The 27981-nt window shown below is 44.0% G+C and overlaps 1 long non-coding RNA gene across 1 annotated transcript; it reads right to left on the bottom strand.

The window, feature by feature from the left end:
- On the bottom strand, positions 1-27698 carry LOC142760894 (uncharacterized). The gene is made up of 3 exons (XR_012883445.1): positions 27602-27698; positions 15030-15150; positions 1-148 (listed from the first exon to the last, which is right to left on the bottom strand). It is a non-coding gene; the product is annotated as an uncharacterized LOC142760894 (long non-coding RNA).
- Positions 27699-27981: the final 283 nt, after the last annotated feature.

The following is a 27981-nucleotide window of genomic DNA, read 5'->3' as shown; positions in this document are numbered from 1 at the left end:
ACAGAGTAAATGTGAACAGCGGTCTATGCAGACAGTAACAAGGACATAAAATTCATAGAGACAATTTTACTGTGAATATATCCAATCTCATTTTCGGATCCATTTCAGTGGTTTTGGTAGGTTTGTGTGCGTCCTAATAGATAAGTTGCTGTAAAAAACAAAACACAAACAATGGGTGTTATATAAGTGAACAATTTAAAACAATCAAAAAATCTAAATATGCACAAAGTACATTTCAGGCTACAAATTACCTTTACGTAAACGGTTTAAAACTGAAATAAAGGTTGAGTCCCCTAGGGCTTAACGTGTCCAGTTCATAAATCCATTTAAATTCCCTCTGTTTCAATAATTTGTCTCTGTCACCGCTCCTCCATACGGGCGGTATATGATCAATAATTCTAAAATGCAGTTGACTGACATTATGTTCACAAACAATAAAATATTTAGGGACTGTCAATCCTGCTTTCCCTAATCTAATAGAGGATTTGTGATCGTTCAACCGGACCCGGCATTCATTAATGGTCTCACCTACAAATAATAGCCCACAAGGGCATTGTATAACATAAATAACATAACTGGATCTACATGTATATCTGTTCTTAATCATGTCATTTTTATTCGTATGGAGATGGATAAAGCTGTCTCCTTTGATAATGCTGTTACAATGACTGCACTCAAGGCAAGGGAAATTCCCATTTTTGGGTTTACTTAAAAATGTCTGTGACAATATTTTTGTACCACCAATGTCTGACCTTACTCATAGGTCTTTTAAATTCCTACCCCGTGTGTACGCCATCACAGGGATGGTTTTTATCCTCATACTTTTGGTAAGAAGGTTCAAATTACCATGTAAAATGTTATTGATTCGGCCACTAAGTCTATTATAAGAGGAGACAAAGGGAATACGTTCATTCTTCTCCTTAATAGTTGGGGTTAATAAAGTATCTCTGTCTATATTGGTTAATTCACTCCTATGTCTATCAAGTAATCCAGCTGGATAACCTCGATCCCTGAATTTCCTATGCATTTCGGATGCTCTTAAATTTAATCTAGTGGGATCAGACACTATCCTTTTGACCCTGAGCATTTGACTCCACGGTAAGGACTCTATCATGGGTCTAGGGCAGGGGTGGGCAAACTTTTTGACTCGCGGGCCACAATGGGTTCTAAAATTTGACAGAGGGGCCGGGCCAGGAGCATTTGGAGGGAGTGTTTGGGCCGGATATACTAAAGCATTAAATGTAGTGTGTGCAAACCTCATAGCACAGTAAGAACACTACAACCCAATTTATTAACTGTCTTTCAAATGTGAAAAATAGCCCTTATCAGTTAATAAATTTGTCTCAAGGAATATGCAAGATATGGCATTTACATACTATTTCGCAGATACTGGGAGGAGGAAATGTAAATAGATTAAAATAACATACGCACTGTGATTTATCAAGAAAAAAGTTCTGTTGACTCTGTAAATTAGCTGCCAACCTCTGAGCAGTAGCCGCCCGTTCTTGTGTTGACTGCTTGCTAGCATAGTTTGCATGCTTCGTGGCAAAGTGACGGCTGATATTGTACTCTTTGAAAACCGAAGGGCTTAATGGTGATGTGAAACGAAGTGAAAATTAAAGTGAAATAAAGAGAAATACGTGCCACATTAACCCCTTAATGACCGGGCCATTTTGCACGTTAATGACCAAGGATTATTTTTTGTTTTTTCATGGTCGCATTCCAAGAGTCGTAACTTTTTTTTTATTACGTCGACATAGCCGTATAAGGGCTTGTTTTTTGCGGGACGAGTTGTATTTTGTAATTGCACCATTTTTAGATGCTTACAATATATTGATTAACTTTTATTAACTTTATTTTAGGAGAGAATTGAAAATAAGCAGCTATTCCAGCATTAATTTTCACGTTATAAATTTACGCCATTTACTATGCAGCGTGAATAACATGTTACCTTTATTCTATGGGTCGGCACGATTACGAGGATACCAAATATGTAAAGGTTTTATATGTTTTCCTATGTTTGCACAATAAAAACCCTTTTAGAAAAAAATTACTTGTTTTTGCATCGCCGCGTTCCAAGAGCCGTCATTTTTTTATTTTTCCGTCGATGTGACCGTATGTGGGCTTGATTTTTGCGGGCCAATGCGTAGTTTTCATTAGTACTATTTTGGGGTACATAGGACTTATAGATTAACTTTTATTTTATTTTTTATGGGGGGAATGGGAGAAAAGAGAGAATTTTGCCGTTGTTTTTTGCGGGTTTTTTGGACGCCGTACATCCGGCGGTTTCATTAATGTGTTCATTTTATTGGTCAAGTTGTTATGATCGCGGGGATACCATATATGTGTATGTGTTATTTGTTTTGACACTTTTACTGAATAAAACCACTTTTTGGGCAAAAAAAGTAGTTTTATTTGATTTTGACTGTAATTATTTTATTTTTTTTCAACAAACTTTATTTAACTGATTGACATTTTTTTTTTAAGTCCCACCAGGGGACTTCACTATGCGATGTGCCGATCGCATATATAATGCTTTGGTATACTTAGTATACCAAAGCATTATTGCCTGTCAGTGTAAAACTGACAGGCAACCTGTTAGGTCATGCCTCTGGCATCGCCTAACAGGCAGATGCTGAAGACAGACCTGGGGGTCTTTGTTAGACCCCCGGCTGTCATGGAAACCCGACGGCGACCCGCGATTTGTTTGCGGGGGCGCCGATCGGGTGACAGAGGGAGCTCCCTCCCTCTGTCAAACACATTAGATGCCGCTGTCACTATTGACAGCGGCATTTAATGGGTTAAACTGCCGGAATCGAAGCGCGCTTCGATTCCGGCAGTTGCAGCAGGAGCCAGGCTGTGTATAACAGCCGTGCTCCTGCCGCTGATCGCGTGGGTACAGTCTCAGTACCCGCGCCATCACAGGACGGATATATCCGTCCTCCTGCGCGAACTAGCAGCTGCTGAGGACGGATATATCCGTCCTTCGGCGCTAACAACGGTCAATGTGTTTTGAGTGCGCCATCTATTGGGAAAACGTGGGCATTGCAGGGAAAGGGGAAAAAAAAGGAGGTTTTTACTATGATTTGGACAAGTTCGGCGGGCCGGATTAAAAAGCCTAACGGGCCGTATGTGGCCCGCGGGCCGTAGTTTGCCCATGTCTGTTCTAGGGGGTAGCCGCTATGTTATTGAGGAATTGAAGCCCCTCTGGCTTCTGTATTCCAGACAGGCGCAATGGTATTGTTTAAAGGCAAAATAGAAAATATGTAATTTTTTAAATATCCTTAGCGGCCATGGATCGGTACACTTAGCGGTTGCAATGAGGTTTGCGGATGCCCAATATTCACTATTGTCGATTACTTATGTGATAGAAATTAATAAATGTGGAGGTTGGGAGAAGCATACACCAATGGATGAGATGTTTACTGGGGTTGCTAAGATACTAATGGTGATTCATCCACACATGTGTTATGAGTGCTGAATGTAGGATGTGGGGTATATAAAGCCACTATGTACAATCACTTGCATGCTTGACAAAGGTGGGTTTGCCTACCGAGACGTTGCAGCTCTGTATGCAATTTTTTTTTATGTACCTGTCTGAATAAATTGACAGCAACTTTTTTACACTGCTAAAGAGTCTACATGGTGCTGTGTCCTCTATGACGATATTGATGCTGGATTAGTTATCCCATTGACAGCGTGCACACTGGAGCTCACCTGAGTGCTGGTTTTTCTTCTTTTAATAACCATCTATCTCTTTATCTATCTATCTATCTATCTATCTATCTATCTATCTATCTATCTATCTATCTATCTATCTATCTATCTATCTAGCACACAAGAAAATGGCGACAGCGCACTGCGAACACTAATGCCACCTAAGCCACTAAATATAAATAAATATGCATTACTGCTAAATCTACTTACAATAGGGAGGTTCGTAGCGCACATTTTGATCAAATTGTGTGAGCCCACCTGCCACGACAAGACGACCTCTATGAGGTGGGAACCAATGCCGCACATACACCCAGGACTAGGACTAAACCTACATATTCTTGGGGGTGGTAGGAACCAGCATTAAACTAATTAACATTACCCAGGGCCGAATGGGAGGAGTGCAAGATCAAAACAAGGAGGCAGTCACTAACCCCACATATATGAATCACATAAACAACACAAAAGTTTGAACAGCACATTCCAACAAAATGAAACAAAACGTGTATACAGGTGCAAGAACGCCTGTGACTGCAAACTTATACAGCACACGAGAAGATGGTGACAGCACACTGCGAACACTAATGCCACCTGTCACGGACACTGGGTTTGTGGACCCACTAGGCCGCTCTGCCGTAGCGGGGAGGCAGCTGACCAGGTCACAGTCTATGCGAAGGTAAAATGGCAGACAGTAATGCTTGGGTACCTGAATTAGTCCGGGCGGTGGCTGTGGCTTCAGCACGGGTGGAGGCAGGTGCGGCAAGTGGCGCCAGACGTGGCGGGCAGTATCCGATGAGCGGTAGACACTTGACGTGGCAGATGGCACTTGACGTGGCAGATGGCACTTGACGTGGCAGAAGACACTTGACGTGGCAGATGGCACTTGACGTGGCAGATGGCACTTGACGTGGCAGAAGACACTTGACGTGGCAGATGGCACTTGACGTGGCAGAAGACACTTGAACGCGGGTAGGCACAGGAACAATACGGAATACAGGAACGGTAACAGGGCACGGGTAACAGCTGGAATGGGAGACACTAAGGGACCATTTGCGAGACAGACTGGGAAAGACTAACAACGCTCAGGCAAGGATTAGAAGGCCAGGGGCCTTCTTATAGACCAGGCAATCGTGGCAGTTGATAGTGATGACGATTTCCTAATTGCGCGCGCTGGCCCTTTAAGGCCGGGCGCGAGCATGCGCGCGCACCCTACGGGACCCAGCCGGACGGAGCGAAAGTGAGCGCTGGCATCTCCTAGGAGGGAGACGGAGGCCAGCGCTCACAGATCCATGGCTGTGGGCGTCAGGAGGTGAGTAAGCCCGACGGCCCGCGGCCATGGGCGCTACAGTATCCCCCCTCTTACGCCCCCTCTTCTTGGGGCCAGAGTGAGAGAGGAACTTTTTAATAAGAGTAGGGGCACTGAGGTTCTCTTCTGGCTCCCAGGACCTCTCCTCAGGACCAAACCCTCTCCAGTCCACCAAATAGAAAGTCCTTCCTCCTACCCTCTTGCGGTCCAGGATCTCCTTTACTTCGAATACATCAGAAGGACCGCTGGGAGCAACTGTGGAACTAGAGGTCTTGCTGTAGCGGTTCAGGACCACTGGTTTCAAGAGGGACACATGGAAGGAGTTAGGGATTCTGAGGGTAGGAGGCAGCCGCAGCTTATAGGAAACAGGGTTAATTTGTTGCAGGATCTCGAAAGGACCAAGGAACCTGGGAGCAAACTTGTATGAAGGCACCCTCAAGCGAATGTTCCGAGAGGACAGCAAGACTTTAGTCCCCGGAAGATACTGAGGCGGCTCTCTTCTCTTGGTATCTGCCTTACGCTTCATGCGATCTACCGCAAGCAAAATAGAGGACCGGGTCTGTTGCCAGATTTGCAGGAAGTCCCCATATGCAGAGTCAGCAGTGGGTACCTGAGATGAAGTCGACACTGGAAGAGGAACTCTGGGATGTTGACTGTACACGATGTGAAACGGAGTGGAGGTGGTGGACTCACTTGTGTGGTTATTATATGAAAACTCCGCCCATGGAAGTAGCTGTACCCAGTTATCGTGCTGTGAAAAGATGAAGTGGCGGAGGTAATTTTCCATGATCTGGTTGATCCTCTCAACTTGCCCATTGGACTGGGGGTGATAAGCAGAGGAAAAGTCCAAACTCACATCCAGGAGTTTACAGAGGGCTCTCCAAAACTTGGAGGTAAACTGAACCCCCCGGTCGGACACAATGTGAAGAGGCAAGCCATGCAAGCGGAAGATGTGCTGAATGAAGGAACTTGCCAGTTGAGGAGCAGAGAATCGGTCCACCACCACCCAGATGGTGTTGCATCCTGCTGAGAGAGGAAGGTCCGTGATGAAGTCCATAGCGATGTGCTGCCAGGGGGCACTGGGTACAGGCAGGGGTTGAAGCAGGCCGGCAGGCTTGCTGTGAGTCACTTTGTTAGAGGCACACACCGTGCAAGCAGAGACAAAGTCCAGAACATCCTTAGGTAGCGTGGGCCACCAGAAGTGACGAGCGATCAGGTCTTGGGTTTTACGGACACCGGCGTGCCCAGCTAGTTTAGAACTGTGTCCCCAGCGGAGAATTATTTTTCTGTCAGCCAACCGAACAAAAGTTCTCCCCGGAGGGATATTTCTAAGCTGCAGAGGATTGGCGGTGACAACGCAGGATGGGTCTATGATCGTCTGAAGGGACTCCACCGTGTCTTCCGTCTCAAATGATCTGGACAGGGCATCGGCCCTCACGTTCTTGTCAGCGGGCCGGTAGTGGAGCAGAAATTGGAAACGGGTGAAGAACAGTGACCACCTGGCTTGACGAGGATTCAGTCTTTGAGCGGACTGAAGGTAAGTGAGATTCTTGTGGTCGGTGAAGATCAGGATGGGGTGAGCAGCGCCCTCCAGAAGATGTCTCCACTCCTCCAGAGCCAATTTGATAGCCAGTAGCTCCCGATCTCCAATGGAATAATTGCGCTCAGCAGAGGGAAACAGTCTTGAGTATTAGCCACATACTACTGCCTTTCCTTTGGAGCTCCTCTGGAACAGAAGTGCGCCTGCACCAACAGAGGAAGCGTCCACTTCCAGTGAGAACTGCTGAGATACGTCAGGGTGATGGAGGATCGAAGCTGAAGTGAAGGCTTTCTTGAGGCTAATGAATGCGGACTCTGCCTCTGGAGTCCATACCTTGGCGTTCACACCCTTCTTGGTAAGGGTAGAGATGGGGGCCGTCAGAGAAGAAAAGTTCGGAATAAACTGGCGGTAGAAATCGGCGAAACCCAGGAACCGCTGTATGGCCCTTAGGCCTTGAGGACGTGGCCATTCCAGGACAGACTTTAACTTCTCAGGGTCCATCTTAAGGCCTTGATCCGAGATGACATAGCCCAGGAAGGGCAAAGACCTCTTTTCAAAGGTGCATTTCTCTAACTTGGCATACAAGCGATTCTCTCTTAGTCGCAGAAGAACTTGACGAACATGCCTCCGATGGGTCATCAGATCTGGGGATAAAATTAGAATATCATCGAGATAAACTACAACACACGTATAGAGGAGATCTCGGAGGATGTCATTAACAAACTCCTGAAATACTGCGGGAGCGTTACACAGTCCGAAGGGCATCACTAGGTATTCGTAGTGCCCATCGCTGGTGTTAAACGCCGTCTTCCATTCGTCACCCCGGCGAATCCGGATTAGATTATAGGCCCCCCGCAGATCTAGCTTGGAAAATTTTTTGGCTCCTCGTATGCGATCAAACAGCTCGGAAATGAGTGGCAACGGGTATTTGTTCTTGACCGTGATCTGATTGAGACCACAGTAGTCAATGCAGGGTCGGAGAGATCCATCTCTCTTTTTAACGAAGAAGAATCCTGCCCATGGCCGGGGAGGAAGATTTTCGAATAAAACCCCTCTCCAAGTTCTCCTTGATATAGGCTGACATCGATAACGTCTCTGGCAAGGAGAGAGGATATACTTGTCCACTGGGAAGAGAAGCATTGGGAACCAGTTCAATGGGACAGTCATAATTCCGATGTGGAGGCAACGTCTCAGCCTCTCGTTTGCAGAAGACATCCGCAAAACTGGCATACTGAGAAGGAAGATCGGAGAGTGACTGAGGCAGAGGGGGCACAACAGGACGGACTTGTGACAGGCAATGGCTATGGCATCTGGAACCCCATTGAAGAACTTCTCCAGAACTCCAGTCGAGTGTCGGGGCGTGTAGACGGAGCCATGGCAGACCCAGCAGGATAGGATTGATAGCCTTGGGTAGTACCAGGAAGGAGATCTGTTCTGAGTGAAGAGCTCCGACCCGTAATGTCAACGGCTCAGTGATGAGCATGATTGGATCAGGCAACGGTAGACCATTCACAGAGGCAACTGCCAGGGGTCTCTCCAGACGGACTGTGGGTAGTTGAAACCGATCCACTAGATCTTGGTGGATAAAATTAGCAGCCGCTCCAGAGTCAAGATAGGCGGAGGAAGGATGTGATGCCTGTCCGGTGACGATGGCCACAGGAATCGATAATTTGGAAGAGGTTTTAACGTTTGGAGACGTTCCACCTAGAGTTGCCTCTCCGACCAACCCTAGTTACTGGAGTTTCCCGGTTTCTGTGGGCATTGGCGCACAAAATGACCCTTGAGGCCGCAATACATACAAAGTCCAGAGGAGCGTCTGCGCTGCTTCTCCTGTTCAGATAACCGGACTCTGTCTACCTGCATGGGTTCCTCACTAGGAGTGGACAATAGTGGTCTCTGGGCAGAGGGTGCTGGTCTGTGGGTCCGGCTCTCCTGACGAACCTCTAGAGAGCGCTCCCGGATTCTCATATCAACCCGGGTGGCTAACAGGATGAGGGCATCCAAGGTAGAAGGAAGGTCGCGGGCTGCCAGTTCGTCCTTGATGTGAGAGGACAGTCCCTGCCAGAAGGTCGCCACCAGTGCCTCATTGTTCCATGCCAGCTCAGCTGCTAGGGTACGGAAGGAGATTGCATACTCCCCTACTGTGGAGCCTTCTTGCTTGAGGGTCAGCAGAGTGGCTGCGGCAGAGGATGTTCGACCTGGCTCCTCGAACACGGCACAAAAGCACTGCAGGAACAAGGCTAGGTCCGAGGATACAGGTCCTTGTTGCTCCAAGATTGGGTTCGCCCATGCGAGGGCCTTGCCAGCAAGGAGGGAGATAATGAACGCTACTTTGGCCTCCTCGGAGGGGAAGAGATGAGGCCGTAGCCTAAAATGCACCGTGCATTGATTGAGAAATCCTCTGCATGCTCTGGGGTCACCGTTGTAGCGAGGAGGAAGAGGCAGAGGAACTGAGGATCCGGAACAAACAGGGGGAGCAACAGGCAGTGGCACGGCAACAGCTTCAGGAGGAAGAGCCGGGGGTGGAACCGCGAGTAAATCGAGGCGGACCAGAATAGAATTCACTGCATCAAGGAGTTGATCCTGACGTGTGCGTAGGTCCTTCATCTCTGTCTGAATCTTCTGTACTGTGGTCTTGGGCTGGCCAGCGGGTTCCATGGCCTGAGCGTGCTGTCACGGACACAGGGTTTGTGGACCCACTAGGCCGCTCCGCCGTAGCGGGGAGGCAGCTGACAAGGTCACAGTCTATGCGAAGGTAAAATGGCAGACAGTAATGCTTGGGTACCTGAATTAGTCCGGGTGGTGGCTGTGGCTTCAGCACGGGTGGAGGCAGGTGCGGCAAGTGGCGCCAGACGTGGCGGGCAGTATCCGATGAGCGCTAGACACTTGACGTGGCAGATGGCACTTGACGTGGCAGATGGCACTTGACGTGGCAGAAGACACTTGACGTGGCAGATGGCACTTGACGTGGCAGATGGCACTTGATGTGGCAGAAGACACTTGAACGCGGGTAGGCACAGGAACAATACGGAATACAGGAACGGTAACAGGGCACGGGTAACAGCTGGAACGGGAGACACTAAGGGACTATTTGCGAGACAGACTGGGAAAGACTAACAACGCTCAGTCAAGGATTAGAAGGCCAGGGGCACATTTTGATCAAATTGTGTGAGCCCACCTGCCACGACAAGGCGACCTCTATGAGGTGGGAACCAACGCCGCACATACACCCAGAACTGGGACTAAACCTACATATTCTTGGGGATGGTAGGAACCAGAATTAAACGAATTAACATTACCCAGAGCCGCATGGGAGGAGTGCAAGATCAAAACAAGGAGGCAGTCACTAACCCCACATATATGAATCACATAAACAACACAAAAGTTTGAACAGCACATTCCAACAAAATGAAACAAAACGTGTATACAGGTGCAAGAATGCCTGTGACTGCAAACGTATACAGCACACGAGAAGATGGCGACAGCACACTGCGAACACTAATGCCACCTAAGACACGAAATATAAATAAATATGCATTACTGCTAAATCTTCTTACAATAGGGAGGTTCTTAGCGCACATTTTGATCAAATTGTGTGAGCCCACCTGCCACTACAGGGCGACCTCTATGAGGTGGGAACCTACGCTGCACATACACCCAGAACTAGGACTAAACCTACATATATTCTTGGGGATAGTAGGAACCAGCATTAAACGAATTAACATTACCCAGGGCAGAATGGGAGGAGTGCAAGATCAAAACATGGAGGCAGTCACTAACCCCACATATATGAATCACATAAACAACACAAAAGTTTGAACAGCACATTCCAACAAAATGAAACAAAATGTGTATACAGGTGCAAGAACGCCTGTGACTGCAAACTTATACTGCACACAAGAAAATGGCGACAGCACGTTGCGAACACTAATGCCACCTAAGCCACTAAATATAAATAAATATGCATTACTTCTAAATCTACTTACAATAGGGAGGTTCTTAGGGCACATTTTGATCTAATTGTGTGAGCCCACCTGCCACGACAAGGCAACCTCTATGAGGTGGGAACCTACGCTGCACATACACCCAGAACTGGGACTAAACCTACATATTCTTGGGGATGGTAGGAACCAGCCTTAAATTAATTCAAATCACACAGGGCAGAATGGGAGGAGTGCAAGATCAAAACATGGAGGCAGTCACTAACCCCACATATATGAATCACATAAACAACACAAAAGTTTGGACAGCACATTCCAACAAAATGAAACAAAATGTGTATACAGGTGCAAGAACGCCTGTGACTGCAAACTTATACTGCACACAAGAAAATGGCGACAGCACACTGCGAACACTAATGCCACCTAAGCCACTAAATATAAATAAATATGCATTACTGCTAAATCTACTTACAATAGGGAGGTTCTTAGCGCACATTTTGATCAAATTGTGTGAGCCCACCTGCCACGACAAGGCGACCTCTATGAGGTGGGAACCAACGCCGCACATACACACAGAACTGGGACTAAACCTACATATTCTTGGGGATGGTAGGAACCAGAATTAAATGAATTAACATTACCCAGAGCCGCATGGGAGGAGTGCAAGATCAAAACAAGGAGGCAGTCACTAACCCCACATATATGAATCACATAAACAACACAAAAGTTTGAACAGCACATTCCAACAAAATGAAACAAAACGTGTATACAGGTGCAAGAATGCCTGTGACTGCAAACGTATACAGCACACGAGAAGATGGCGACAGCACACTGCGAACACTAATGCCACCTAAGAAACGAAATATAAATAAATATGCATTACTGCTAAATCTTCTGTGTGAGCCCACCTGCCACGACAAGGCGACCTCTATGAGGTGGGAACCTACGCTGCACATACACCCAGAACTGGGACTAAACCTACATATTCTTGGGGATGAAAGGAACCAGCAACTATCTATCTATCTATCTATCTATCTATCTATCTATCTATCTATCTATCTATCTGTCTCATACTTCATATCTATCTGTCATATATATATATATATATATATATATGTATATATATATATATATATATATATATATATATATATATATATATATATATATGATAGAAAGATAGATCGATCTGCTTCAACCTGCCACTGATATATAGAAACTGCAGCAGTATGGAGGAGATTATACAGCAGTAATACCTGCAGTCCTTACCAGCAGCTGCAGCACGTCTGTGTGTGTCTTTGTCTCTCATACCTTCCAACCGTCCCAGATTCAGCGGGACAGTCCTGGATTCCGGGCGGAGTCCCGCTGACGTGGGCGGCCGGTGGTATGTCCCGGTGTCAACTGTATCTGCCTCCTCAGGACGCAGATACAGTGAACCAAATCCTGAAGCAGGGAACCGTCAGCTCCCTGCTTTAGCATTAGTGCAGAGTGGAGGAGTAGAGGGAGCTCCTCCTCTTGTCGAGGACTCCCCTGGCACAGCGCTACTTTAAGTGTTGTGCCCAGGGAAGCCCTTGACGTCACTGTCCATAAATGGACAGTGACGTCAGTGGCTCCTCCAGGAGCGGAATCCCCTGCCAGGGCACACTCTGGCCGGTGATTCCGCTTCTTGGGGTAACCCCTGACATTACTGTCCATACATGGACCATGACATCAGGGGCTACATATGGAGCGGAATCCCCTGCCAGTGCATTGTCGAAACTCTGGCCGGGATTAAGCTCCTAGAGTGAGCCCCATTGGTGCTATCTACAGAAGGGGGTAGCGCTGTCTTCAAGAGGGCTGTGGCACTATCTATGTTGGCACTGTGACACTATCTACGTGGGCACTGTGGCACTATCTACGTGGGCACTGGCACTTTATATGTGGGCACTGGCACTAAGGGCAGCTAAGGCGGCATTATACTGTATGGGGCAGCTATGGGGCATTATACTGTATGGGGCAGCTAAAGAGGCGTTATAATGTATTGGAGCAGCTATGGGGGTATGATACTGTGTGGGGGAAGCTATAGGGGCATTATACTGCATGGGACAGCTGTGGGGGCAATATACTCTATGGTGGCAGCTAAGGGGGCATTATACTGTATGGGGGCAGCTATGGGGGAATTATACTGCATGGGGAAGCTGTAGGGGCATTATGCACTATGGGGCAACTGTGGGGGCATTATAATGTATGGGGGCAGCTATGGGGCATTATACTCTATGGGGGAAGCTATGGGGGCATTATATTGTATGGTGGCAGCTATGGGGGCATTATGCTGTACAGGGCAGCTATGGGAGCATTATACTGTATGGGAACATCTGTGTGGGCATTCTACTGTATGGGGGAAGCTATGGAGGCATTATACTGTATGGGGCAACTATGGGGGCATTATGCTGTATGGGGAGGCCATGGGGCATTATGCTGTATGGTGGAATTTGTTTTGGCATTATACTGCATGGGGGCATCTGTATGGACATTATACTGTATAGTGGCATCTGTGTGGGTATAATGCATGGGGTCATCTGTGTGGGCATTATATTGTATAGGGGCATCTGTGTTGGATTTATATTGTATGGGAGCATATATGGGAGCATTATACTATATAGTGGCAGCTATGGGGGCATTATACTGTATGGTGGCAGCTAGAGGGCATTATACTGTGTGGGGGCAGCTATTTGGCATGATACTGTGTGGGAGCCACTATGGGATCATGATACTGTGTGGGCTGAACTGGTTGTGCATCGGCGGGGATTGGGCGGGATTAAAGGAGTGGCTTAAAAAAATAATTGCTGCGCGTCGCATCGCTTGTCCCTCTCTGCGATACTTGAAGGTTGGGAGGTATGGTCTCTTACTCTGCTCCCACCTCCTGCTCCCCTTCTGCTCTCCATAGACTTCTATGGGCAGCGTGTCTGTGTCTCTTTTTCTCTATCTTACTCTGCTCCCCCTCTCATAGACTTCTATGGGCAGCGTGTCCTTGTTTCTTTTTGTCTGCTCCTTCTCCCTCCTTCTGCTCTTCCATCCCCTCTCCATAGATTTCTATGGGCAACGTGTCTTTGTCTTTCTCTCACTCTTCATTTACTTTTATGGGCATAGTGTCTGTGTCTCATTCTCTCTGTTCCTGCTCCATCCTATTGCTTCCCCTCCCCAAAGACTTCTATGCTCAGAATGTCTGTCTCTCTCTCAACTCTGCTCCCCCCTCACTATAGACTTCTATGGGCATCAGTTCTCTATCTCTCACTCTCTCTCTGCTCTCTCCTCCTGCTCTACCCTACCTTCTCCATATCTCCATAGACTTGGGCAATGTCTAAGCCTCTTACTCTACCTGCTCCTGACTCCTGATCCTCCCTTCCCTGTCATATGGGGCCTTGCATATAACTCTATCATGTATAGAAGATCCAAACATAGGAGCAGCACTGTGTCAATAGCCAGAAACGGTTGGTGCTAGCTTCAAAATATCAAGGAGTGACGAGCTCCTCATGCATATATCCAAGAAAAAGAGACTGGAAGCAGCACTAAGCAAAAAAATGTGAATTTATTCACCCAACACAGCAACGTTTCACTTCCTCCATGGAAGCATTTTCAAGCTTGAAAATGCTTCCATGGAGGAAGTGAAACGTTGCTGTGTTGGGTGAATAAATTCACATTTTTTTGCTTAGTGCTGCTTCCAGTCTCTTTTTCTTGGATAACTCTATCATGTGTGATACTGTCTGCTGAGCCATGTATTTAAATCTATCACGTGTGATACTGTCTGCTGGGGCCCTGTATCAAAGCATATCATGTGTGATACTGTCTACTGAGCTATGTATCTCATCCTATCATATATGATACAGTCTGCTGGAGCCCTGTATCTAAGCATATCATGTGTAATACTGTCTGCTGAGCCATGTATCTAATCATATCCTTTGTATCTCATCCTATCATGTGTGATATGGTCAGCTGGAGCTCTGTTTCTAAGCCAATATGTGTGATACTGTCTGCTCGAGCCCTGTATCTAAGCATATTATGTGTCATACTGTATGCTAAGCCTATCCAATCCTATTATGTGTGATACATTTTGCTGAGCTGCTGCATTTAATCCTATCATGTGTTATACTATTTGTGGGGGCCCATCCTATATTTAAGCCTATCATGTGTGATACTGTTTTCTGGGGCTCTGTATCTAAGCATATGATTTATTTATGAAATTCATAAATCAAACAGATTGCGGGGCAACCTGGTGGCTGGTTTTCCCTAGGTTTGGGATCTTACATTGCAGTTTAGATCAATCTTATAGAAGGTCTAATAAAGGAAAATGGTTCAAAAGCTCCATATATATATATATATATATATATATCGAACTAAAATCGGCCTAATCAAAGTTCTAGAAACCATTTTAGAACATAAAAAAAAAAAATTTTTTACTAGATGAGAAGTAACATTCAACTGTCAAAATTAGAATGCATAATATATTGGCTACCAAAGGTATATATAGTCTAAAAGTGGTAATACCTACTAGACAATAGTGGCAGGGCATATGCAACAGTGCACAGGCATATCTGTCTCACCCAAAGCAAAGACAAGAAGGACACGGTCACCACCAAAAAGAAATGTCCTATTGTACATAAACTTCGTCCCTGATGGAAATAAAGAAATAAAAATGTAAATAGTGGTAGCTCACCTACGTATAAATAGAGGGAAAGTGCCCCCAGCTGTATCACCTCGACGCGCGTGACCTTGGAATGTCTGACAATTTCTGTCCCTACTATAATTAAAGAAACAACTCGACCCACAAAACCAACCCACCTTACTATTACAATCCCTGCACTTCGTTACTCTGTCTGTGGTAGTTACAGCAGAGAAAGCGTGATCTCGCGAGATCTCGCTGTAAATGACAGGTTACAACGAGATCACGCTTCCTCTGCTGTAACTACCATAGAAACAGTAACGAAGTGCAGAGATTGTGAATAGACATCCTGTGGAATGTCTATTCACTGTCTAAGCACTTCAGTATTGTTAATGTGTTAGTATAAGACAGCCCATAAGGATCTAGCAGGATCCCTATGCGCTGACTAAATGAATGGAGAGGAGTGCATGACGCTGATTGGTCAGCGTCATACACTCCTCTGTACAACGCCCACTTGGTCTAAAGTAAAAATACGCCCACTTGGGCATTAAGCAACTCATTAGCATAAATCTAAAATCGCTAATAAAGTGGTAAAAATAGATAGTTTTTTTTTAAATAAAAAGCACTGCTGTCACCTACATTATAGCGCCGATCTCCTTATGTAGGAGATAGGGCACTTATAATTTGGTGACAGAGCCTCTTTAAGTCTTACCCTAATTGTTTTGTTTGGCTTGCTAAAAAGAAAGTGGTTAAGGACCTGTTCATATCAGCGTTAGCTCTCCAGAACCCCTCAACGGAAAGGCAAACGGAAACCTTAGCTTCCATTTGCATCACCATTGATATCACCCAACGAAAACCTCAGACGGAACCCCTCAACGGAAAGCCAACGCTGATGTGAACAGGCCCTTAGTAGTTCATTAAAATACCTAGGATAATGGTTGTTTAAATCATGTGTAAAGGAAATAGTTCTAGTATTTTCAATTTAGAAGAATTATTCAATTAAATCTAAGGGTACAAATAATGACATAAAATGTACATATAAAATTTAATGGTGCGTGTTAGAGAACTGGTATGACAACTTGTACTTGTTGTCTTTACATTAATGGCAGATATCCTCGTAAGCCAAACCAAAAATTTTTAAATTGAAAGAGAAACAGAAAACTTTTGTCATTTTATATAAACTAGTGAGAAACCAATCAACTCCTACCTTATACTTCAACAATATATGACATTTCTAGTCAGTGAAATTTTAACCCCTTAGCGCACCAGGACGCACCGGTACGTCCTGCATTGAAGTGCTTTAAGCCACAGGGACGTACCGGTGCGTCCTGGCTAAAAACTGTCACCCTGTCAAAGGACAAGGTGACAGAACTGTGCCGTCAACTGTTTATGACAGTTGATCGGCACAGTAAGACGGCAGGGGACCATTCACAGCGGTCTCCTGCCGGCGATCGCTGTGATTGGTCAGTCAAGGCAGACTGACCAATCACAGCTCTATAACGTGTGTATGTGATGACGCTGGCTCAGAAGCTGAGCCAGCGTTATCACCGCCGGGAATCAGCTGTCCGACGCCCCTCTGCAACGGCTAGGACCGGAGCTAGGCTCCGATCCATCCGATTAACCCCTTTGATGCATCGATAAACGTGATCGATGCATCGAAGTGGCTTGTAGCCTGTCGGCAACCACGATGGCTGCCACGGGCGCGGGTGTCAGCTGTTTGTCACAGCTGACATCGTGCCCTAACGGCCAGGACCGGAGCAAGGCTCCGATCTGGCCGATTAACCCCTTAGATGCAGCTATCGCTGCATCTAAGTGATTAGATCGTACCCTATGGTTGCTAATGACAACCATCGGCACCCGCGGGTGTTCCGATGGTTGCTATGGCAACCATAGCCTAACAATCGCTTCCTAGTACGGAAGCCTATTAAGCCCCGCCGGGAGGCGAAGCCTAATAGGCTTGCTGTCAGTGAGTAGCTGACAGCTCTAATACACTGCACTATGTAGGTAGTGCAGTGTATTAGAATAGCGATCAGGGCTTCATGCCTTCAAGTTCCCTAGTGGGACAAAAGAAAAAGTTAAAACAAGTTAATAAAAATGTTGTCAAAAAGTTAAAAAAAAATACGTTTCATGTTAAAAAACACCATAACAGCCGTTTTTCCTATAATAAGTCTTTTATTATAGGAAAAATTAAAAAACATAAAAAAAAAGTACACATATGTGGTATCCCCGCATCCGTAACGACCCAAACTATAAAAATATCATGCTATTTTACCCGTACGGTGAACACTGTAAAAAAAATTAAATAAAAAACTATTCCAGAATCGCTGTTTGTTAGTCACTACCCCTTGCAAAACAGAATAAAAAAGGGATCTAAAAGTTGTATGTACCCCAAAATTATACCATTAAAAAACGCAGGCCGTCCCGCAAAAAACAAGCTCTCCCACCGCTTTTTTGATGGAAAAATAAAAAAGTTATGGCTCTCAGAATATGGTGACACCAAAAATAAATTATTTGAAACAAAAGTGATTTTATCGTGCAGACGCTGCAAAACATAAGAAAAACTATATATATATGGTATCGCCGTAATCGTACCGACCCGCAGAATAACGTAAAATTGGCATTCATAGCGCATGGCGAACGCCGTAAAAAAATAAATAATAAAAATCATCAGAATTGCAGGTTTTTGGTCACCTGGCTTGCCAAAAAAATGAAATACAAAGTGATCAAAAAATCGCATGTACCCCAAAATGGTGCCAATGAAATCTACAGATTGTCCTGCAACAAATAAGCCCTCACACAGTGGGAGAAAAAATAAAGACGTTTTGGCTCTCAGAATATGGCGATGCAAAATGTGCATAGTGTCCAAAAGCGGATAAGATCGTGCGCCATTTATCAGTGCGACACCGGCCACATATCTGTGGATAATTATTTATTTACCCCATTATTATACTCTCTTATTATACCCCTGATGTTCTCCGCACAGATTACATATGCCCCCACATCATAACTGAAATACCAGCAAAACCCCAAACAAAACAACTAGCGAGCAAAATCCATACTCCAAAAGCCAAATGGTGCGCCCTGCAGCGTGCCCAAGCAGCAGTGTACGTCCACATATATGGTGCCGCCATACCCGGGAGAACCCGCTTAACAGTTTGAGGTATTTGCCTTCAGTGGCACGAACTGGGCACAAAATATTGTGCACTAAAATGGCACATACCTGTGGAAATTTGCAATTTTCACTTTGCACCATCCACTGAGCATTCATTTCTAATATAAAAAAAAACAACCTGTGTGGTCAAAATGCTCACTACACCCGTTAATAAAATGCCTTCAGGGGTGCAGTTTCCAAAATGGGGGTCACTACTTGGGGGTTTGCTTTACTATTTGACCCCAGAGCCCTGCCGTTGTGGGCTAATGCTGCGAAAATCACCAAAATAGGTCTCACATGCGCCTTTCACTCCTAAGCCCTGTCATATGTCCAGGCAAATGATAAATGCCTTGAGGGGTGTAGTTTACCAAATGGGGTCACTTCTAAGGGTTTTACACTCTACTCTGGTACCTAAGAGCGCTCTGCAAATGCGACATGGCGCCCCTACACCAGTCCAGCAAAATCTGTGCTCTAAAAGCCCTGAGCCCTGTGGTGTATCCAAGCAGCAGTTTATGACCACATATGGGGTATTGCCGTACTCGGGAGAAATTGCTTTACAATTATTGGGGCGCTTTTTCTCCTTTATTCCTTGGGAAAATGAAAACAATTCAACATTTTAGTGGAAAGAATGTCGATTTTCATTTTCACTGCATAATCCCAATAATTCAGCAAAAAAACTGTGGGGTCAAAATGCTCACTATACCGCTAGATAAATTCCATGAGGGGTATAGTTTCCCAAATGGGGTCACTTTTGCCGGGTTTGCACTATTTTGGCCCCTCAGTGGCTTTGCAAATGTGACATGGGGCCGCAAACCATTCCAGCAAAACTTGAGCTCCAAAAGTCAAATGGCGCTCCGTCCTTTCTAACTTCCGCCATGTGTCCAAACAGCAGTTTATTACCACATATGGGGTATTGCTGTGCTCAGAAGAGTTTGCTTTACAAATATTGGGGTGTTTTTTCTCCTTTATCTGTTGTAAAAATGAAAAAATCTGAGCTAAAACTACATTTTATTAGAAAAATTTAGATTTTTAATTTCACTGCATAATTCCCATAGATTCAGCAAAAACCGTGTAGGGTCAAAATGCTAACTATACCCCTAGAAAAATTTCTTGAGGGGTGTAGTTTCCAAAATGGGGTCACTTTTGGGGAGTTTCCACTGTTATGGTCCCTCCAGGGCTTTGCAAACACGACATGGCACCGAAAACCATTCCAGCAAAATCTGCGCTCCAAAATCCAAATGGCCCTCGTTCCCTTCTGAGCCCTGCCGTGGGTCCAAACAGCAGTTTATTACCACATATGGGGTATTGCCGTAATCGGGAGACATTGCTTCACAAATGTTGGGGTGCTTTTTCTCCTTTATTCCTTGTAAAATCTAAAACATCGTATTTTCATTTTCACAGACCAGTTCCAATAAATTTAGCAAAAAACCTGTGGGCTAAAAATGCTAACTATACCTCTTGAAAAATTCCTTGAGGGGTGTAGTTTCCAAGATGGGGTCACTTTTGGGGGGTTTCCACTGTTTTGGCACCACAAGACCTCTTCAAACCTGACATGGTGCCTAAAATATATTCTAATAAAATAGAGGCCCCAAAATCCACTAGGTGCTCCTTTGCTTCTGAGGCCGGTGTTTCGGTCCTTTACCGCACTAGGACCACATGTGGGATATTTCTAAAAATTGCAGAATCTGGGCAATAAATATTGAGTTGCATTTCTCTGGTAAAACCTTCTATGGTACAGAAAAAACTGTATTACAAATGAATTTCGTAAAAAAAAAATTAAATTTGTAAATTTCACCTCTACTTTGCTTTATTCGTTGTGAAATGCCTAAAGGGTTAAAATAATTTCTGAATGCTGTTTTGAATACTTTGAGGTGTGCAGTTTTTAAAATGGGGTGTTTTATAGGGGGTTTCTAATATATAAGGCCCTCAAAGCCACTTCAGAACTGAACTGGTCCCTGAAAAAATAGCCTTTTGAAATTTTCTTGAAAATGCGAGAAATTGCTGTTAAAGTTCTAAGCCTTGTAACGTCCTAGAAAAATAAAAACACGTTCAAAAAACGATGCAAACATAAAGTAGACATATAGGAACTATTTTGTGTGGTATTACTATCCGTTTTACAAGCACATACATTACAATTTAGAAAAATGCAGATTTTTGCAAATTTTCTCTAAATTTTGGTGTTTTTTACAAATAAATATTGAATTTATCGACAAAATTTTTTCTGTATCATAAAGTACAACATGTCACGAGAAAACAGTCTCAGAATCGCTTGGATAGGCAAAAGCATTCTGGAGTTATTACCACATAAATTAACACATATCAGATGTGCAAAAATCGGCTGTGTGCACAAGGCCAAAATAGGCTTAGACCTTAAGGGGTTAATATAGAGTATATTGGTTCCAAGAAAAATAATATATGCCTCCTTGGATACAGTGTACATTTTAAGGACAGATGACTCTGACAGCTTCCCAAAACTTTGTATAATAGGTTAGTATAGTTATTGTTTTGTATTAAATTTTTTTTTTTTCCTTTTTCATAACGATTCATACGTTCTTTCAAAATGAAATCCCCCTATTTTATATGCACACAGTTTAGTAATCCTGTGGGTGCCTCTATGTACCTGTATGCAGGTGTTCCACTCTCCGAGACTGACCACAATAGAAGATGTGTAGCGCACAGTGTGGTTTGGATGTTTGGATCTTGCAGCAGCAAGTCTGATGGAGGCAGGATGCAGGTGTTGTGAAAACACATTGTCACGTTGTCTACCATCCATTATTAGCGGACATCTATCTGAGACATTACCCATTGCTCTTAGTTAGTGATCTGCAGCTCGGTTAATTTGAACTCAACCACATCTATGAAACAAAATCCTACTTACATCCTTTCTCTATTGTTAAAGTCAGATTGTTTGTATCTGCATTTTATCTGTTCTGCCAGGTGTACAAAATACAGCAAAATTTTTACTTCTATCTCAAAGTCCATTGTTTGCAATGTCCAAAGTCTGATCACAGGGGAGTTTATAAACCCACGTAGAAATATTGTATGCTTACAGCATAAGTTTACCTTTATATGGTTCTTATATCAGAATTGTTGATAGAAAACAGGATAGTGAGAAAAGCAGACTTAAACCCTTCACGACTGCCATACGGATATATACGTTCTAACTGCCGATGCCTCGTTCAGTTAGCACGTGTATAAACATTGACAGTGCTGCACTCTCAGGTCAGCCGGGGCTCTGAGAGTCCCGGAATACACCCCCATTGTAGATAGTGCCACCCACAACCCCCTGTAGGTAGCGCAAAACCCTCTGTAGATAGCGCCACCTAATCTCCCTCCAGCATCGGAATCCCCGGCCAGCGCTCCTAGGGGGAGCCCCTGCTGTCTCTCCATTCCCGCTGTAGATAGTGCCATCCCCCCTGCAGATAGCAACCCCCCGCTGTAGATAGCATCCGAACCCCCCCCCCCCCCCACTGTAGATAGCTCCACCTGAATGAATTCTCTGGTGTCAGATCGCACTGGCTGGGGATTCCGCTTCCAAAGAGAGTCCCTGACGTCACTGTCGATTTGGACAGTGATGTTAGTGGCTCTCTCTAGGAGCGGAATCCCCGGCCGACACTCTGGCTGGGGATTCCGCTACTAGAGAAGCCCCTGGTGTCACTATCCATATATGGACAATGATGTCAGCGGCTCTCTCTAGGAGCGGATTTCCCAGTCAGATCGCTCTGTGCCGGTGATTCCGCTACTGGAGAAGCCCGTGGTGTCACTATCCATATATATGGACATTGACGTCAGCGGCTCTCTCTAGGAGTGGAATCCCGGGTGTCAGATTGCTCTGTGCCGGGGATTCCACTACTGGAAAAGCCCCTAGTGTCACTATCCATATATAGACAGTGACGTCAGAGGCTACTCCTGGAGCTGAATCTTCAGCATTCCGCTTTTAGAGTTGACTCTTGACATCACTGTCCATATATGGACAGAGACATCAGGGGCTTCCTGTAGAAGTGGAAACTTTGGCCAGATCCTACTCCTACAGGGAGCTACAGTGGTGTTATTTACAGGAAGGGGATGCCAATTACAGGGGGGTGCCGCTATCTGCAGGGGATGTTGCTAAATACAGGGGGGATGTTGCTATCTACAGGTTGGTAGCGCTATGTACAGGGGGAGTGGCGCTATTTACAGGGGTGGCACCATATACAGGGGTGTGGTGCTATCTACAAGGTGTGCCATATACAGGGGGTGTGGCACTATCTACATGGGCACTGTGGCATTATATTGGCACTACCTACAGGGGACACTGTGGCACTATCTACATGGGCACTATGTGTGGCACTATGTGGGCATTATTTACAGGGAGAACTGTGGCACTATGTGGGCACTATGGCACTATGTTCAGTGGGCACTATCTATGTGGGCACTGCCACTATCTATGTAGGCAATGTGGCACTATCTGCAGTGGTATTGTGTCACTATCTACATGGGCACTGTGGTGTTTTCAGGGGGTTGGGACAAAAAAACCCTAATGATTAAAATTCATCCATTTTTTTTAACGCCCATGAAAAACGGATGGCAAAACGTCCCGATCCTCGGACGGAATGTAAGGTATAGAAAAAGAAAATTTGCAGCACTCCAATATGAAAAAAATGGTGGTTTATTCACTCCAAATACAGCAGCAAAGTTTCAATCCTACAATAGGATCTTTATCAAGCCATATATATATGTATGAAGATAGGTAGATAGATAGATAGATAGATAGATAGATAGATAGATAGATAGATAGATAGATAGATAGATAGATAGATAGATAGATGGATGGATGGATGGATGGATGGATGGATGGATGGATGGATGGATGGATGGATGGATGGATGGATGGATGGATAGATAGATAGATAGATAGATAGATAGATAGATAGATAGATAGATAGATAGATAGATAGATAGATAGATAGATAGATGATAGATAGATGATAGATAGATAGATAGATAGATAGATAGATAGATAGATAGATAGATAGATAGATAGATAGATAGATAGATAGATAGATAGATAGATATTTCCAAACGAATAGGCAGCACAACACAGGTTCCAATTCAGCGAAAAAAGGTTTATTCACCCATATGTCAGTGCAACGTTTCAGCCCACATGGACCTTTCCCAAGCATAACAAACAATGTGTGTAGCAGGTTTAAATACACGATTACATGTGATTACATGATTCTGATAGTTAAGTAAAATATTAACCCCTTCCCCCTTTGGCCACTTTTGACCTTCCTGACATGGCCTCATTTTTCAAATCTGACATGTTTCACTTTATGACCATAAGCCATGACTAAGGACCTAGCGAAGGTCTGAAACGCGTAGGCTACCGCCTATCCTCCTTTTCTCTCTGTACTTTGGACTATACCTACCCGTCACTAACTGTTGTTCGTAGCTTCTCTGCTGCGATTTTAACCAAGACAAAATAAAACTTGGGAATAGATTCCCGTTTTAACAGAAATTGCACTCTCAGCGCTGGATCCAACTCCCCTGTTCCTGTTATGTTTCACTTTATGTTGTAATAACTCCGGAATAATTTTACCTATCCAAGCGATTCTGAGATTGTTTTCTCGTGACACATTGAAATTTATGTTACTGGCAAAACTTGCCCGATACATTCAGTATTTAATTGTGAAAAACACCAAAATTTTGCGAAAAAATTTAAAAAATTAGCATTTTTCGCAATTTAAATGTATCTGCTTGTAAGACAGGCAGTTATACCACACCAAATTGTTGCTAACTAACATCACCCATATGTCTACTTTAGTTTGGCATCGTTTTTTGAACATCATTTTATTTTTCTAGGACGTTACAAGGCTTTGAACTTTAGCAGCAATTTCTCACATTTTCAAGAAAATTTCAAAATGCTATTTTTACAGGGGCCAGTTCAGTTGTGAAATGGCTTTGAGGTCCTTAGATATTAGAAACCCCCAATAAGTCACCCCATTTTAAAAACTGCACCCCTCAAAGTATTCAAAACAGCATTTAGAAAGTTTATTAACCCTTTAGACATTGCGCAGGAATTAAGGCAAAGTAGAGGTGAAATTTACAAAGTTCATTATTTTTTTCCAGAAATTCATTTTGAATCCATTTCTTTTGTACCACAGAAGGTTTTACCAGAGAAATGCAACTCAATATTTATTGCCCAGGTTCTGCAGTTTTAGGAAATATCCCACATGTGGCTCTAGTGTGCTGCTGGACTGAAGCACCGGCCTCAGAAGCAAAAGTAGCACCTAGTGGATTTTTGGCCTCCTTTTTATTAGCATATATTTTAGGCACCATGTCAGGTTTGAACAGGTCTTGTGGAACTAAAACAGTGGAAACCGCCCAAAAATGACCCCATTTGGAAACTACACCCCTCGAGGAATTTATTTAGGGGTGTAGTAAGCATTTTGACCCCACAGGTTTTTTGCAAAAATTTTTGGAAGTAGGCTGTGAAAATGAAAATCTACATTTTTTCAAATAAAATGTAGGTTTAGCTAATTTTTTTTCATTTCCACAATAACCAAAGGAGAAAAAGCACTATAAAATTTGTAAAGAAATTTCTCCCAAGTAAAACAGTACCCCACATGTGGTAATAAACGGCTGTTTGGACACACGGCAGGGAAAGAGCGCCATTTGGCTTTTGGAACTCAAATTTAGAAGGAATGGTTTGCGGAGGCCATGTTGCATTTGCAAAGCCCCTGAGGGGACAAAACAGTGGAAACCCCCAACAACTGACCCCATTTTGGAAACTACACCCCATGAGGAAATTATGTAGGGGTACAGTGAGCAGTTTGACCCCACAGGTGTTTTACAGAACTTATTGGAAGTAGGCCGTAAAAATGAAAATTTTAATTTTTTCAAAGAAAATGTAGGTTTAGGTATATTTTTTTTTCATTTCCAAAAGGACTGAAGGAGAAAAAGCACCGTAACATTTGTAAAGCAATTTCTCCCGAGTAACACAATACCCCACATGTGGTTATAAACGTCTGTTTGGACACACGGTAGGGATCAGAATGAAAGGAGCACCATTTGGATTTTGGAATGGTTTCTGGGCGCAATGTCACATTTGCTGAGCCCCTGTAGTACTAGTACAGTGGAAACACCCCAAAAGTGACTCCATTTGGGAAACTGCACCCCCTGAGGAATCATCTAGGGGTATAGTGAAAATTTTGATCCCAAAGGTTTTTTGCTGAATTAATTAGAATTAAGCCATGAAAATGAAAAATAATTTTTTTTTTCCAACAAGATGTAGTTTTAGATCAACATTTTTCATTTTTACAAGGAATAGAGAAGAAAAAAGCACCCCAACATTTGTAAAGAAATTTCTCCCGAGTATGGTAACACCCCATATGTGGTTATAATCAGCTGTTTACATATATGGGAGCATTCAGAAGAAAAGGAGCGGTATTTATCTTTTGGAGCGTAGATTTTGCTGGAATGATTTGCGGACGCCATGTTGCATTTGCAAAACCACTGATGCACCAAACAAAAGTGACCTCGTTTTAGAAACTACACCCCTAAAGGCATTTATCAAGGGGTGTAGTGAGAATTTAGACCCCACAGGTGTTTTTCAGAAATGAATACGCAGTGGATGGTGCAAAGTGAAAATTGCAATTTTTCCACTGATCTGCCCATTCACCGCACAATATGTTGTGCCCCTAGAGAATCTTACCCCATAAATTGTTAAGCGGGTTCTCCCGGGTATGGTAATGCCTTACTTGTGGCCATAAATTGCTGTTTGGGCACACTGTAGGGCTAAGAAGGGAAAGACTTGGTAATAGTTCTGTTTGGGGTTTTGCTGGTATTTCAGTTTAGAATGTGGGAGTATATGTAATCTGTGCGGAGTACATCAGGGCATAATAAGAGGGTATAATAATGGGGTAAATAATACAATTATCCATAGATGTGTGTTACTATGTGAAGCGATACTTTATGCGCAGGCCGGTGTAGCACTTATAAACAGTTTTCTTTCTTATCCCCCTTTTGTAACGCTCTGTACCTTTTGGGGACTTTTTCTCCTTCGTAGTTTGGGAAATATTGCTGGGAAAGTGTTGCGCTGGTATAATACGGGCGCCCTCGCTTCCAGCGGATGTGCTATGTCCCTTCCCTTTCCTAGTTCCTAAATACTAGCACCCTGAAACTGAAGGAATGTTCCCCTCCAGCCTGCGCATTGAGGTGTTATTTCATCACCGCATTACTAGTGCCATAACTTTTTTGTTTTTCAGTTGATTGAGCGGTGTGCGGGTTTGTTTTTTGCGAGATGGGCTGTAGATTTTATTGGTACCATTTTAGAACACATACTATTAGTACTATTTTGGAGTAAATGTGAGTTTTTGATCACTTTTTATAGCATTTTTTGGGAGGAGATGTGACCTAAAAACAAAGATTCTGGCGTTGTTTATCATGTTTTTTTTTACGGTGTTCACCGTGCGGGATAAATTACATAATACTTTTGTCGTTTGGGTCGTTACGGACGCGGCGATACCAATTATGTATAGTTTTTTTTAATTTTTACGTTTTTTTCCATAATAAAAGACTCGCTATGGGAAAAAAGTAAGTTTAGCTGTATTTTTATTTGAAACGTGTGTGTTTTTATTGTTTTACCACATTTTTATTAACTTTTTTTTACTTTTTTGACTTGTCCCACTAGGGGACTTGAGGGCCTGATGCCGCAATCGCTACTCTAATACACTGCACTACATACGTAGTGCAGTGTATTAGCGCTGTCAGTTATTCACTGACAGCAAGCCTACGAGGACACGCCGCAGGCGGGTCCTCATCGGCTCCCATACAAGGAGCGTCCGATTGCCACAGCAACCCAGCAATTACGTCACTGGGTTGCCGGTCGGGTTAAAACCAACAGATGCTGCGCAATATTGAGCGCAGCATCTGAGGGGTTAATCTGCCGGATCGGAGAATGGCTCCGGTCCTGGCAGTTATAGGAGGGTGCCAGCTGTATAATACAGCTGTCATCCCGCGGTGATGGTGCCGGCTTTGCTTCTGAGCCCGCACCATCACCGCGACGTAACTGTACTGCGCTTTGCCGGAACACCTTCCCGGCAGCGCCGTATATATACGGCGGATGTTGGGAAGGGGTTAATATTAAGATGGAATTAATTGAATATTCCAAAGTTTGAAAGATAACCACAAAACAATGGTTAAATAAAGTGTTAAGTGCAGTTGAAAAAATTGTTAAAAACATATACAGTGCCAGTGATAATACAATTCTTATTCATGATTAGTTTATTACATTATAACAATATACATGTGTTTCATATTAAGAACCTACCCCTCAGAGTTCCCAGCTGGACACAGTGTCTCATATTAACATGCCATCTCTGGGTCTAGTCGGAACAACTAGGCATGTCTATGCACATGTTGCAATGACTATGTCGTAACCAAGGTAACCATGACTCACAAGTGCAGTGAATAAATTATTTTCTGTGATGCAGTCTGAGGCAGTTATGCCATGTTAGTGCATGGCATGCCAGCCTCAATCACTCACTATATTTCTTTTATTATTAACAATGTGCCTATATGGAAAAAATGATTCATAGACCTAAAGAGCAGAATTGTCTTGGATTACTCTTAACAAGTTACAATGTTTGGGTGGAAAAAATTCCTATTTCCACTAAAGTCCTCCTCGTGACCCACTGAGTCCTCCTATAG

This window comes from Rhinoderma darwinii, chromosome 4, assembly GCF_050947455.1.
Source record: "Rhinoderma darwinii isolate aRhiDar2 chromosome 4, aRhiDar2.hap1, whole genome shotgun sequence".
In the NCBI taxonomy this organism is placed as follows: domain Eukaryota; kingdom Metazoa; phylum Chordata; class Amphibia; order Anura; family Rhinodermatidae; genus Rhinoderma; species Rhinoderma darwinii.
The sequence above is the reverse complement of the archived record's forward strand: the minus strand, read 5'-3'. Positions and strand labels throughout refer to the sequence as shown.